The sequence below is a fragment of the Cupressus sempervirens genome, chromosome 5, assembly GCF_028749045.1.
Source record: "Cupressus sempervirens isolate cs-2001-9-10 chromosome 5, ASM2874904v1, whole genome shotgun sequence".
NCBI classification, from domain to species: domain Eukaryota; kingdom Viridiplantae; phylum Streptophyta; class Pinopsida; order Cupressales; family Cupressaceae; genus Cupressus; species Cupressus sempervirens.
Genome location: NC_143122.1, coordinates 700578229 through 700594532, shown reverse-complemented (window position 1 = coordinate 700594532; position 16304 = coordinate 700578229).

Sequence of the window (16304 nt, the reverse complement as noted above, 5' to 3'; positions counted from 1 at the left end):
AGGATGGGGAGCATTGTAATGTAAACCAGGATTCCGTTGCTCATAACACAAGAAGCAGGAAGAGAGCTATGGAACATGCTGCCCCCCTTTCTCCTAAGTAGGCCTCAACTTTGAGTGCTACACCTCATATACAAGCAGCAAATGAACAAGCAATTACTTCACAATAGCAAAAGTAAGATCCAAGAAAGAAAGATGCAGGTGATCCTTATGTTGCCCCACCTCAACCTCTTATAAGTGCAGCTCCCAAAGTTTCTACCAAAGCTCCTAATGCACCTTTCAGTGTGGTAGAGCAAATGAAGAAAACCAATGTGAATATCTCTATGTGGGATGTTGTTGCTACCATACCAATGCAGAAGAGGATGCTGCAGCAAGAATTAGAGAAGATTGAACTCAAGGATCAGCCATCTATCATGGAGAATGCCACAAGTCTAGTACAACCAGCAGGGGATGTGGAGACAAATAAAAGGGTTAGACCTCCCCCATTCTATGTTTTCCTAATTATAGGAGGCAAATTAGTCCACAATTGCATGATAGATTTAGGGTCTAGTAGCTCAGTAATGCCTAGGTGTGTTGTTGATGCTTTAGGGATGAAATATGAGCCCATTGTTAGGGATGTGTTACAACTAGATGGTAGTATTGTCAAAACCATAGGTATCCTTAGGAATGTGGAGATGGCCCTACATGCATGCCCCGGTTGCATTGTGATTCAAGATATATCTGTTGCTGAAGTCAAGCCCTATTTTGCGATCTGTCTTTCAAGAGACTTCACTGCTCAGATTGGTGGATTCATATCTGCTGATTGGTCATATATGTCATTTAAGACCAGATATGGAGCCAATGCCTCAATTAGAGCAGAACCTCAAGCCCTTCATCACACTGAATCTTACACCCCCAACTTCATCAATATGAATTACCCTATTCTAGAGATGGATGAAAATGACATAGTAAATGAGCCTGTCACTTCCATAGCAGAGATTCCTGATTTCTTCTTAGATGAGTGGGAAAATGCATATTAGTTTGAGCCTATGTCAAAAATTCTTGAGACGGGCCTTAGTACATATTGCATAATAGAGAAAGAGGCTCAAGTTCTTGATCTTGTTGGGACTAATGATGATATAAACAGAATATGGAGTATGTACTTTGATGGCTCAAAGAATAGAAATGGATCAGGGGCTGGTGTTATGTTGGTCTCTCCTACACAAATAAGATACTACTTCTCCTTCAAGCTCCAATTCAGTTGCACCAATAATGTGGCCGAGTATGAATCCTTGATTCAAGGTCTCTTACTTGCCCAAAAGAGGGGAATCCAAGCCTTGAAAGTATATGGAGACAGTGACTTGGTAGTGAATCAGGTGAGAGGCTAGAATATCACCAAAAATGGCCTGCTCAAGTCTTACAAACATAGAGTTTGGGATTTGCTTGAGGGTTTCAATGCATTTAATATTCAAAGCATTCCTAGGAAAGAAAATAAACATGCTGATAGACTTGTAGTGGTGGGTGCAACTTATGATGTACCAGGGAATCTTGAGGAGGAGAAGAAGCAACAAATTAGGGTGGTAGTGAGGCTTGCCATCCCTAACAACAACACTCATTGGCAAGTGTTTGACTCTGATGAACAAATTGTGAGTTTCTTGCAGAATGAGGCAGAATTCTCAGATAGAAACCAGTCAAGGCTGTAAGATCAGTATGGTGATCAGATCATTCACCTTAGTTCTAACAAGCTGCCCAAGGGTCTCATTACTTTGGAGAGTGTTTTTAATCCTGATGATCAAACAAGAGGCAAAGGAATGAATCTAGCTGCAGAAAAGGATGATTATGCCCCAGTTACAATTGCTGATGGAAAATCTCTGAATATGGGGAAGGTATGTTCTGAAACTGAGCAAGAAAACTTTGTTCATTTATGTCAAGAATTTAATGATGTATTTTCTTGGACATATGATGACTTAAAAGGGTTTGACCCTAATTTGTTTCAGCATACCATCGATCTAGTTGATAAGGCCAAACCAGTAAGGCAAAAATAGAGACCAGTGAATCCTAGGATTGAGCCCCTAATGAGAAAAGAATTATCCAAGTTGATAGAGGCCAATATAATATTTCCTGTCAAACACTCATCATGGGTAGCTAACCTTGTCCCTATAAGGAAGAAGAATGGGGAAATCAGATTGTGTGTGGACTTTAGGGATCTTAATCAGGCTTCTCTTAAAGATCACCATCCTCTCCCTTCCATGGAGCAAATTCTATCCAAGGTCAGTGGGTCAAGGAGATTCTCTTTTCTTGATGGATTCTTTGGTTACAACCAAGTGCTGGTTAAAGAATCTGATAGACATAAAACAACATTTACTACCAAATGGGGCACCTATGCTTACTACAAGATGCCATTTGGACTAACAAATGTAGGCACCACATTTCAGAAGGCAATGGAGATGGCCTTCAAAAAATTAATTGATAAGTTTGTATTAGTATACCTTGATGATATAACTGTATATGCAAAAGATGTAGAAAATCATTTTGATCATCTAAGGCAGGTATTTCTAAGATGTAGAGAGTTTGGGGTTTCCCTCAACCCAGCCAAGTGTGTCTTTGCTACAAGCCAAGGAAAATTATTGGGACACATTGTATCTGAGGATGGCCTGACCATTGATCCAGAAAGAAAAAAGGCAATACTTGCCCTTCCTCTTCCTAAACACAAGAAGGGGCTGAAAAGTTTCCTTGGTAGAATAAACTTTGTGAGAAGGTTTATCCCTAATCTTGCTACCATGGTGAAACCTCTTACAACAATGCTTAAGAAAGACATGGCCTTCTCATGGACCAAGGAGGGGAAGGAGAGTTTTGAAGAGATCAAGATAGCCATAGCCTCAACCCCTACTCTCATGAACCCAAATTTTGAGAAGTGGTGAGTCAAGTATCTCTGTTGTCTTGATGCAGACAAATGGCAAGGATGAGGAGCAGCCCATAGCTTTCTTTAGTGAAGGGCTCAAAGAATATGAAGATAAGTATAGCTTTGTTGAGAAGCAAACCCTTGCAGTCATCAGAGCCTTGAAGAAATTCAAGCACCTCTTATCCCACAATAGGATCCATTTGTTGGTGCCCCACGCCAGTGTAAAAGATTTTCTATTAGGCAAGGATATCAGTGAAAAGAGAGTTGGATGGATCACTAAGGTAATGGAATATGATGTTGATATTTAGATTACCAAACTGGTAAGAGGGAGAGGATTGTGCAAAGAAATGTTGTCAGGTCAGGATTCTGATGAAGAGGCTGCTATGGTATTAATAGAGCAGCAGGAGGAAGGAAATGTTAACGGCCCAAAGAGCTGGATAAATAATATGAAGAGCTTCTTATCAAGGGATGGATACCCTCAGGGATTGGACAGAGCTAAAAGAAGACAATATAGATTGCAGTCCATTCCCTATGTTGTAGTTGATGGTATCCTATTCAGGAAGGATTTTAATGGGACCCTATTGAGATGTATTGAAGAGGATCAAGCTGAGAGGATGATTAAGGAACTTCATGATGGCCCTGATGGTGGCCATTTCTCTGCAAGAACAACTGCTATGAAGATCATGAGGGCTGGTTATTATTGGCCATCTCTGTTCCATGATTGTTATAGGTATGTAAGAAAATGTGAGAAATGTGCTTTCTTTTCAGGCAAACAAAGGCTTGCAGCTCTCCCCCTTCATCCTATTTAGGTGGATCAACCCTTTACCCAGTGGGGGTTGGATTTTATAGGCCCTATTAATCCTCCATCTAGTGCAGGTCATAAATGGATTTTGGCTGCTACTGATTATTTCACTAGATGGATAGAGGCAGTTGCCTTGAAGGATGCCACAGAACCATCAGTTGCTGAATTCCTTGATGGGATTGTGTCTAGGTTTGGTGCTCCTTCTACTATCATCTCAGATAATGCTAAATCTTTTGTTGGAACCTAGATTTGTGCATGGGCAATGAATCACAATATATACCTAAGCACATCATCAAATTATTATCCCCAGGGCAATCGTTTGGCTGAGTCTTCCAACAAGAATCTGATCAGAATCATGAAGAGGACAATAGAAGACAATTAGAGGGTCTGGCATAAGAAATTAAGAACTGCTCTGTGGGCTGATAGGATAACACCCAAGAGATCTATTGGGAATTCACTTTTTGTGCTAGTATATGGTAGGGAGGCTAGACTCTCAATTTCACTAGAATTCCCTTCCTTGGAGTTCCCTCATCAGCTGGAATTGATTGAAGATAGTGCCATGTCAGTAAGAATGGCAGAGCTGATGGAGCTAGAAGAAAAAAGAGATAAAGCTATGAAGACCCTAGAGTTGTATCAGCAATAGGTGAAAAGGAATTTTGATAGGAGGGCCAGGGACAGGACTTTCAAAGAGGGGGATCTAGTTCTAAAATGGGATGCTGATAGGGCGAAACCAGGAAGACATTCTAAGTTTGATGTATTGTGGAGTGGCCCTTACCTAATTGCCAGTTACAAACAGGCTAATGCATTCCAACTGAGCAGACCCAATGGTGAAGTTCTGCCCATCCCAGTCAATGGGATTTATCTTAAAGCTTGCTTCTGATGAAGATTGTGAATCCATGTACATAGTTAGTCTAGTTCCTTTTCTGTTATTTCCTGCCTTTCAAGAAGTGCACATGCACAGGGTTCTCCTTTTGAGTTACTAGCTTTCGAAGTTTTGACAGTCTTAGGTTGCAGAGGAAGTTTTGTTTTATTTCAGTTACAAAGGTAGATCTAGGGTTTTTTATGTTTTAATTCCTTGCAGAGGGGTTAGGGTTTTGCAGTTCTCAGACTTGTACCTTTCAGACCCATTTTTGACTCCATAGCCTAATGGATTGTTTACAGGCACTGGTCTTATGCATCGAGCAGGCTCATGCCCCCTGTGAGTCACTAGAATGTTACCACATTTTGTTTGCCCCGCCAAATTTCAAAATTTGAATGTTACCCGCCCAACAGTCGCCTCCCTGATTACTAATATTTTAATACCCACGAAGATATCAAAATTACCTAAGTTCCAAACCTTATGATATTTTTATGCCTCGCAAGTTCTCCACCGTCAGATCAAGGCCGATCAATGGTCATCGCCATCTCGCTATGATGAAGTTGTGTGAGGGTTACGATGGTGACATAGCGACTGGTCAACGCATGTCTGGTGGGTCCAGCTTGTAGGGTAGAGGATGGTGCCCGTCGAAAAAGGTGTGTCGATGACAGTGAGTCAGCATGTTCGACGGCAAGGTTTGGCGGGCTGGAGAAGATAAACGGTGAGGTTTCAGGCAAGCGGTTGGGTTACATTAGGTACTTCATCTGCTCAGTTGGCAGAGTTTGGTGTCATAGCGACAAATTAGAGGGAGCCAAATGTGCCAAATCTTTAGTTCAGCCAGCACAGTCAAGAGACGAGTCTTCACGATCGTCAGATCTGCAGAGATCTACGGCTAGCGCTATCTCACCATCAGAAACTGCTCGAGAGATAACATAGCGACGTAGCGACAGGGCACCACATGTCCTGGCGAGACCGTATTTCATGCCGCCAGCACAGTAGGGATTAAACGAATGATAGACCAACAAGGAAGTGCCACATGTACTGCGAGCCCAGCAAATTACGAGGGAGGAAGGTCACAGGAAGGTGGGTCTTCGTGACCGTTAGATTAGAGAAGATCAACGGTTGTTGCCATGTTGCCATGATGAAGATGTGCGATCTTTACCATAGCAACATGGCGCCCTTTTGCCATGTGTCAATGGGGCCAGGTCTCACCAAGGTGCGGTCTCTAAGGTGTTGCCAGGTGTCGGTTGGATACGACAACAGTTGCAGAGGTGGTGCCAAATATGATGGGCCCGGGGTAAGGACAGCGTGGAGTATGATGAGTCTTTACGATCATCGAATCTAGGCTGATAGATGGTCATCGCCACCTCGCTATGGGTAAGCCGCTCGAGGTTTATGTTGGCAACACAGCGCCTTGTTGACACGTGTCTCGCTGGCCCGGTCAGAAAGGACGGTCGGTGGCTAGCGGTTAATGTAATCGTCACAGTTAATATTAATATCTGCAAGGGTGGCGTGGTTAGTTCGATGACAGAAGATCAACCACGAAAGACTTCCCCAAGTGGCAGAATGAAGAAAGGTGATTGGCCCGCATGACCCAGCTAGCTCGTATAGCCTGTTTGACTTGCTTCAACCCTGTTGATTCATGAACCAGGAAGCAAAGATGATCAATGTTATCTTGCGATCTGATCTTCGCGATCAATTCTGACCTACCAGAAATGAATGCAAGGCATAGGGAAACACTCCATCATCTTAGTCAATCCATCTACTGTATCAGGATCATTCATTGGTGCCGCTTTTGTCTACTCGAGGCGTTCCTTCAGACAAATATCTAATTTTGTACTTCAGAACCATGCTCGAGTGTGATCTTTGATCAGATATTTTGGGGATCAATGGTAGTAGTTGAGCAGTTAATGCAGAATCTTTTTTTTTAGTTATGCCTGAAATATAAAGGCAATTTTGTAATCTTTCCCAAAGGGTCAACTCTTTTTGATTTCTCTGATATTGCTCTGCAACTCTCAGTGTAACATTCCCTATGCCTTTGAACTGAATGATTCTCTGTTTTATCTCCTTCAGCCATTAATTTGTATGTGCATCCCTTTGGCCTCTCATTGGTGTATTGTTGAGATCTATAGCCTGCATACTGTATCTATTTTGCCTATTGGATAATATATAAGTGAGATTCCTCTTTCCTTGTGTTATTCAATTTGGTTTCTTGATCTACATGAGGTTATTAGATCAAAACAAGCCTGTATGTATATATCCCTGGTTTCATTCTGGTCCAATAGTGCATATATGGGCAGAAATGGGTCTGAACACTCTATTTTGGTGCATCACCTCCGTAGTTTAGGTAGGGTAGAGTTATTTTCTGCATCTCCTTCTTCCCCTTTTCCTTTCGAGAGTAGTTAGGTGCACCCTAATAGTAAGAGGAAGCCAACCTTCTCTGGAGACTCAACCTTGTAGTTCAAGTCCCACAGCTTGGAGGTTCTTTCCATGTTTCACTAGGTTGTCCTCGCGCATAGGCCCTGGACAAGGGTGCAAACCTAAGTGACAACAAATATTTAGGTAAAAGTTATAAAGTTACATATTAAAATTACAAAGATATATAAATATATATATATATATATATATATATATATATATATATATATTACCAGGTTGCACTAGATCTGAAAAGTGGTTAAAGTCAATAGACAAATCCATCTCTACCATTTCTAGTGCTTGTGGGGGATGATAGGTGTCAATTGGGTCCAAAACCCATATATCCCATTTGTCCACCCATTTCGTTGACTCACAGTCATCCCAATTTTTCTCTGCACATGATGGACAATAGCATGCCATTTTTTGTGTGTGGATACTCCATGAACCTACATCAAAGCTTCTAAAAGAGTGTAACTCATAAGATCCTGTTAGTGTGCAACAATCTTGATATGGTGCAATGTTAGTATTATCTATCAACTAAAAAACTACGAACCGTAGACTCACCTTCCTTACCTAGACCCATTGTAGCATTACACCATTGGACGATGGATTTTGCATCTATCAATATTGCTCCATCTTTGTACTTTAGTTCTTCATGAGCCAAGGCTCTTTTAATGCATGCGCCTGCACTATCATGCTCTCCTTTACCATGACCAGCCTCTGTAAAATTTCACATATATTGAATTCTACACAACCTGTGCATCTTGCTCAACTAATAGAACATCTGTGCATTCTTGAATTGAGATGTGCAATTATCTGACCAAATAGTGTGCTGACAATATGTTATGCCCCTGTTAGCCAAATCTTCATAAAATAGTTAAAAACAACCCTGTACGAACTTTGTAGAATGTGATCGATCATCGTTGATGTAAAAATGGTACTCCCTCAAAATCTTCCTGTCATCCTCTGTACTTGTAGGTGAATGCATGAATGTTATGTGAACAAATATGGAAACCTATTGAGAAGTATAATACTTTGCTTGCACCTCATTTTTTTATTTTAGTGTATAGTTCTCTGCAAAATCTACAACCAAAATGATGGTATCCAGTGAAAATGTATCCTTGCAAAACTTGAATTGTAAATCTAGCCATCGAGCCCTATGGTTATGCCTTTCATACTCGTAAATAATCTTTTCATGAAAAATCTTCATGAACTCATACATTGGAATCTTTTCAATGACTAAATCACATCTTTTACCATGTTTCCCATCTTTTAGAGCATATGTCACTGTCTTAAATTTTTTGTAATATATTATTTCATTTCCAATTGCACGTGTACTATCCATATGTTGACAAGTTGATAAAAGTTGCAAAGAACCACAAAATAAGTATGTACCATCCAAGCATGATGTCTTGTAAAATTGTTGGTTGTCCCCTATTTCACATAAAATGTTGGATATGAATTCCCTCAAATATTTTGGTGGCTCATTCATGTCACAATCTTGCAAAACAAACTGAGAATGCAAAAATACACATATGTGCCTAAAAACATCAAAATGGTTAGAAAATTCAATATGTATCTACAACAACAAGTTGTGCATGTGTGATTTATCTTCACATAAAAAGGTTTTCCCTTCTAAAAAAATCTTTGACTTATTCTAATTTGAGGATACATACCAATAAATTTTGCAAAAAATTGTGTTTGAGTTGAGTCCAAAAAGTGTTTCATATGTGGGTTGTGATTTAGGCTACCAATCCTCCTTCTTACAACATCTCTTTGATTAGGGGAAACATGTGTGTTATTTTTTCAAAAATCTTCGATCAATGATTTCAAAGCTTCACTAATTTCTTTATCCTTTCGTGACAGTCTACTGCTAAATGTCCATAACTCATTTTTTGTTGGATCTTCCAATCTCTCAGGCCTTAGCATGGCTCTCCTTAGAGTACCTCTACAAATTTTTAATGTTTTTCTTGTCTTTCTCATGAGTTAAGCTTTCTTCATTTGGCTACTTACTATTGTCGATGTAAGTACTCATCTTCTGATATTACTATCTTTAGTGCGTGATTTAGAACCCACTTTTTCATAAGCACTCATTAGATTCTTTACAATATTTTTCATTTGAATCATCCATCGTTCTTAGCCCAAGAATCTTCAAGATAGGCCTAAATTTCAAATTCCTCATCATTTCAACAAATAATTGGCATTGACCTGTAATATTTAATTCTTCAAAAAATAATCTCCACATACGATTAACTTTTCTTTGACAAGTACACTTGCTAATCTTGTCAAGCATTGATTTCAAAACGTTAGTATCAATATCAATCAAATATTTTGGTTTTCTAAAATTAATTCTAGAAGGTGATCTAATCTCTTCAATTCTCTCAACATTTTGAACATCAATATAAGGTTGAGTGTATTGTGTACCTTGAACCGAAGATGATGTGCTTGGCAATAAGATGTAAAAGATGGAATATCACCTACTTGATGTGTTGATGTTGTGCTTTCAACATGATATGATGGAGTGTGTATATCATCGGATCTACAAATTAGTGTCTCTTCAACATGAGAGGACGATATGACTTCAACATTGGAAGATGATGTAGCTTCACAATTCAATTGTCTTCTTGAGCATAACAATCTCATTCGTTCTCTTTGTCTTTCTAATTCTTCCTCTTTGTTCCTTTGCACTGGTGGTTCTTGATCCTCTTCGAAAGTCAATTCTTCATTATTGCTTTGCAATTTTCTTTGTTCACATAGTAATTTCATTTTCTCTTTTAATTGCCAAATCTCTCTCCCTATCTTCATTTGTTTGAGCTTTTGGTTTCTTCCTTGGCATGATGATGATTTCTACATGTCAAATTATTCAAACATCTAAATTACTTAAAATGTGTAAATTATAAATTATTCAAATACATATAAAAATTATAATTATTTGAATGAATACACAATATATATCAAATGACTTGTCAAATTTCTAACCATTTCGAAATAACATTTCATTCAAACATACAATTTTCAATGAATTCACTATATATTAAACAACATGTCAAATTATAATCAAATTTGTATCTATATATCGACAAACAATATTTAAAATGGATTGCACTAACCTTTTCTATACAAGGAATATTCAAAAAGTCTTCAAATTGCATACCCAATGATTGAATTTGGTGTTTGCTAGCTTCACAAAGTGTTGAAATAGTGTTTTCTATGTTGAAACTTGTGATTTCTATCGAAATAACAAAATGCACAATAGACCAAAAGTAGAGAATGGATAAAATGGGCTCCAAAGTTGCTTCTTGATCATTTTTAGGTGATTTAATGTAGTGCATACATAGTATAAAGGGCGTATGCACTATAGTGTGTATGCACTATGTGAAAACACATCTCTCCATCCTCCCTACTCTCTCTCCCCTCTCCTATCCCCTACTCTCTCTCTCCCATCCCCTACACTCTCTCTCCCCCCTCTCCCATCCCCTATGCTCTCTCTCTCTCACTCTTCCTCTCCCACCGCATACTCTCTCTACCTCTCTCACCCTCTCTTCTCTCCCATCCCCTACTCTTTAGATCTCTCTCACACACTCCCATCCTCCCTCTCCCACTTCCTACTCTCTCTCTCTCTCTCTCTCTCTCTCTCTCTCTCTCTCTCTCTCTCTCCCCATCCCCCTACTCTCCCATCCCCTACTCTCTCTCTCTCTCCCTCTTCCCCCCTCTCCCATCCCCTAAACTCTCTCTTTTACAGATACACACTCCCATTCCCCCTCTCTCTCCCCCTCTCCCACTCCCTCTCCCACTGCCTACTATCTCCCTCTCAAGTTCTCTCTCTCCCCCTCTCCCACTCCCTCTCCCACCACTTACTATCTCCCTCTCAAGTTCTCTCTCTCCCTCTCTACTCTCTCTCTCTCTACCCCATCCCCTACTCTTACTCTCTTTCTCCAATCCCCAACTCTCTCTCACACTCTCTCCCATCCCCTACTCTCTCTCACGCTCTCTCATCCTTTCACTCTGTCTCTCTCATCCCATACTCTCTCTCTACCACCTCCTACTCTCTCTCACACTCTTTCCCATCTGTTTACTCTATCTCTCCCATCCCATACTCTCTCTGCCACCCCTACTCTCTCTCACACTCTCTCCCATCCCCTACTCTCTCTCTTTCATAGACACACACACACACACTCCCATCCCCCCTTTCTCTTCTCTCTCATCCCCTACTCTCTAGATTTTTCACACACACTCCCATCCCCCTCTCTCTATCTCCCTCTCCCTACTCTCTCTCTCACACTCTCTCCCATCCCCTACTCTCTCTCACACACTCTCTCCCATCCCCTACTCTCACTCTCTCTCTCCCATCCCATTCTCTCTCTCTCTCTGCCACCTCCTACTCTCTCTCACACTCTCTCCCATCCCCTACTCTCTCTTACACACACTCCCATCAGCCCTTCTCTCCCTCTCCCACCACCTAGTCTCTCTCTCCCATCTACTACTCTCTCTCTCTCTCTCTCTCCCCTCTCCCATCCCCTAAACTCTCTCTTCCACAGATACACACTCCCATCCCCCTCTCTCTCTCCCCTCTCCCATCCCTTACTCTCTAGATCTCTCACATGCACTCCCATCCCTCTCTCTCCTCCTCTCCCACTCCCTCTCCCATCACCTACTATCTATCTCTCTCAAGTTCTCTCTCTCTCCCTCTCTACTCTCTCTCTCCCATTCCCAACTCTCTCCCACACCCTCTCCCATCCCCTACTCTCTCTCTCACTCTCTCCCATCCTTTCACTCTGTCTCTCCCATCCTGTACTCTCTCTCTGCCACCCCCTACTCTCTCTCACTCTCTCCCATCCTTTCACTCTATCTCTCCCATCCCATACTCTCTCTCTACCACCCCTACTCTCTCTCACACTACCACACTCTCTCTCTTTCATAGACACACACACACTCCCATTGCCCTCTCCCTCTCTCTTCTCTCCCATCCCTTACTCTCTATATTTGTCACACACACTCCCATCCCCCTCTCTCTATCTCCCTCTCCTTGCTCTCTCTCACACTCTCTCCCTCTCCCACTACCTCTTGCACTGCCTACTATCTATCTCTCTCTCAAGTACTCTCTCTCCCTCTCTACTTTCTCTCTCCCATCCCCTACTCTCACTCTCTCTCTTCCATCCCCTACTCTCTCTCACACTCTCTCCCATCCCCTTCTCTCTCTCTCTCTCTCTCTCTCTCTCTCTCTCTCTCTCTCTCTCTCTGTATGATCTCTCTTTGTCACCCCCTACTCTCTCTCAAACTCTCACACTCTCTCCCATCCCCTACTCTATCTCTCTTATACACATTCCTAGCATTCCCCCCCCTCTCTCTCTCTTGCACACTCCCTCTCCCACTACCTACTCTCTCTCATCCCCTACTCTATCTATCTTACACACTTCCATTCCCCCTCTCTCTCCCTTCCACTCCCTCTCCCACTACCTTCTCTCTCTCTCTCTCTCTCTCTCTCTCTCTCTCTCTCTCTCTCTCTCTCTCTCTCTCTCTCTCTCTCCCTCTCTCCCTCTCTCTCCCATCCCCTACTCTCACTCTCTCTGTGCCACCCCTACTCTCTCTTACACTCTCACACTCTCTCCCATACCCTACATTCTCTCTTACACATACTCCCAGCCCCCCCTCTCTCCCTCTCCCACTCCCTTTGCTATTACCTACTCTCTTTCTATCCCATCCCCTACTCTCTCTCTATCTCTCTCCCCTCTCTCATTCCCTACTCTCTCTTTCACACACACACACTCCCATCCCCCCTCTCTCCTCTCTCATCCCCTACTTTGTCTCTCACTCTCTCTCCCTCTCCCACTGCCTACTCTCTCTCTCTCACTCTCACTCTTACACTCTCTCTCTCTCTCACTCTCACGCTCTCTCTCTCACATTTTCACACTCTCTCCTATCCCCTACTCTCTCTCTCTCTTTCTCTTTTACACACATTTCCATCCCCCCTTTCTCTCCCTCTCCCACTCCCTCTCCCATTACCTACTCTCTCTTCCATCCCCTACTCTCTCTCAAGCTACTATGTCTTCCCCCTATCCCATTCCCTGCTCTCTCTCTTTCACACACATGCACTCCCATCCTCCTCTCTCTCACTCTTCCTCTCCCACCACCTACTCTCTCTCTCCCCCATCCCTGACTCTCAATCTCTCTCTCCAAACTTGTACTCTCTCTCACACTTCCTCTCTCTCCCATCCCCTACTTTCAATCTCTCTCCCCCATCCTGTACTCTCTCTTTGCCACCCCTACTCTCTCTCACATTTCCTCTCTCTCGCATCTTGTACTTTCTCTACCACCCCTACTCTCCCATCCTGTACTCTCTTTGCCACCCCTGCTCTTTCTCACTTCCTCTCTCCCATCCTATACTCTCTCCCCTCTCCTATCCCCTACTTTCTCTCTATCTCTTTCTCTATCTCACACACACACATATCACCCCACCCCCCCCCCCCCCCAACTCTCTCTTGCGCTTGGTTTGCAATTTAGGTCTCAATAGTGTGTGTGCACTATAGGGCACATGCACTATTGAGAATTTAAATGCTTGTAATAGTACGTGTGTGCTATAGGGCACACACACTATTGAAAGGTTTGTATTAAAACCAAGCCTAAGGCTTGGTTTTGCCTTGGAGATCCAACCCAAAGGTTTTGGAGTTTATAAACAGGTCTAAGACATGTTTTCCAGCAAACATACCAAAAATGATTGATTTTTCTTGTGTGCTCCCCTTCAAGATTCCTCGTGGTTAGGTATCGATAAGATCAAGTTACATAGCATTATAGGTCTCTATGTTAGCTATCTAACCATATAATTTATTTTTAATTTGAACTATTTCAAGCCTTTCATCTATAATTTCTTTTGAATGTATGTTCATTTTTTGTCAAAAACCACCATGTACTAATTAGGCTATAGATTTTAGCTCGTTCATTGAATTTTGCAACAACTTAGTTTTTTAGAAACTAGACTCCATTCTACACACTTTTTTTATAAAAAAAAAAATGATTTTAGATTAGTTTTCAATTATTTCTAGGGGGAGCACATAGATATTTCACATTTTTGGGATGTGTCTAGTTAAAAAATTCATTAAAAAAAATATACACATTATAAAATTACCCAAAAAATCTGGTATAAACTAACTAGTGTTAAATAACTTTTGACCAGAGCGATTAAATAATTTCAAAAAAAAAGTTAAAATTTTAGGGGAGCCACACTTTGTACTATGTTATTTTTTTTGGAATAAATAGTACCACTTTTTGTGGCCCCCTTTTTTGAGGACCTAAAACTAAACCATTTTGAAAAAAAATTAGTAGATTAGAAACTAGATTCAAAGAACTACGACTTTTGTTTTTGTCATATCTTAAAATTTTGAGTGTAACTATCTTCAAATTCTTGTTTAAGTTCAAAAATTGCAGATTTCAGGAAAAAGGTGTCCACTTATACCCCCCTTTTGGCACCACAACTTGGTGCACTTACCCTTACTCTTGAAAGAAAAATAAGGGATATGTTTGTCTCTATTCCCACTACTCTCATGACTGTATCAACATTTTCTTTGTATTAGAAAGAGGGCTCATCTTTGAAAAATTATATTGTTGTATACACTATACCACGACTTCCATTATAAACTAGCAACATCCTTCCTATTTTTACTGCATGAATGTTTCCAATAGAAGGGAAGGTGGGAACCGCCCTACATATAGTTGACTTACTTGATAAAATACCAAGTGCAATATGTGGTGATAAAGTGGGAGAGTAGTAGATCATGCAGTGGAGTTTAAATAATCACATCTTCAATATTTGATGATATTTCCTTATGCGAGGATGGGTTGTTATTTGAACACACAGGATAGCATACATATTGAATGACGCTTTTGGAAGGAATTTATTGTTTTATTATTGATAATATTTGTGTAACTTTCATTTAATCAATCAACTATGAGAGGTCGTTTACCAACTACTTCCTTGATTTAGATTAGAAATTTGTATGTTTCACTTATAGAGCTCCAAAGTTGTGCATTGTAGAGTTTGTATGTTATAGTAGTGGGTTAAAAATAACCTCAATAAAGATATCCAGTGGTCCTCATCAAAAGCAATGGTTACCATAGTTTATAAAGGACCCATTTTGTCACACCATACCAGCGAGATCCATTTATTTAACTTTATTTGTTTTAAGAACCAAAACCTCTTCTATACTTATGAACAATGACCTCCATGTCTCTATATTTCCATGCCATCAAATATCATGAATGAAGAATATTAAATGGCCTTCCTTTAAGACTTTAAAATTTATCTTTTCTACTAATCTTTTTTGGAAATTAGGGTTTCAAATGGTTTGACAACGTCATTCCATATTTTTTGTTCATGATACCTAAGGTTTCTCTTTTATTCTTTTATCACAATTTTTTATTAAGGAAAAGTGTATGTGTTGCTCATTCATATCAAGAACTTCTATGATAATTTGTTTTCAATCTGTTTTAAATTGTTGATTGTAATAATTGATGTAAAGTGCATACTTATTGCTTTGTAAAACTATTGTTTAGAATGATAGTCTCTTGATGTACCTGGTAACTTGCTTTCTAAAGAGCCATTTGTTCATACTATCATGTATTATTAGCACTTTGTTGAAGTTATAATTATGTTGGCAATCTTTGTATCTTCAAGCATTATTAGTGCAATATGTATTTGAATCTTTCTTACTTTTGAAATAAAATGTCAAGGTTCCTAAATGTTGATTGCACTTTTGTGATATCTTAGTTGTGTTCAGAAAAGAAAAACATTACCTTTGAAAAAAAACTTTTATATTTTTTTTTATTCACCTCAAGAGGATTTTTCTTGCGACAAAACCTAATAAGGCCCATTCTGCAAATAATCCATATCTTAGTTTTTTGAAATTTTGAGTCAATTTTCTAGAAATTGGAACACAAGGTGACTAGTGTGTTTTCTTTTTCAACAAAATCTATGAGAAATGTGCCTTGTGATCTTCTTTAAAATCTGCAAAAAATCATAGTGTACCATGTCCAAACAATTTTGTGGTATATATGGGATTTCTTTGAATAGTCTAATGGTGTATTAGTATCATTGCTTAGTAACTTGGTGTTTCCATATGTATGAATTGCAATGTTGTAAAAAAATTATTGACTATTTCTTTAAACTGCTTTATTTACCTTTGCTCACTAAGATTATTGCATTCTCACAGTCTTCATTAGCATATTTAGGCTAATTTACATATCTTCCCATTTCCTTGAATACATATTGTCAATTAAAAATTCGGTAATTAAAGAATTCCTAATGATCTATGTCAAGAAAAGTGGGGCCTTTAAAACTATGAGAAATATGTTACATT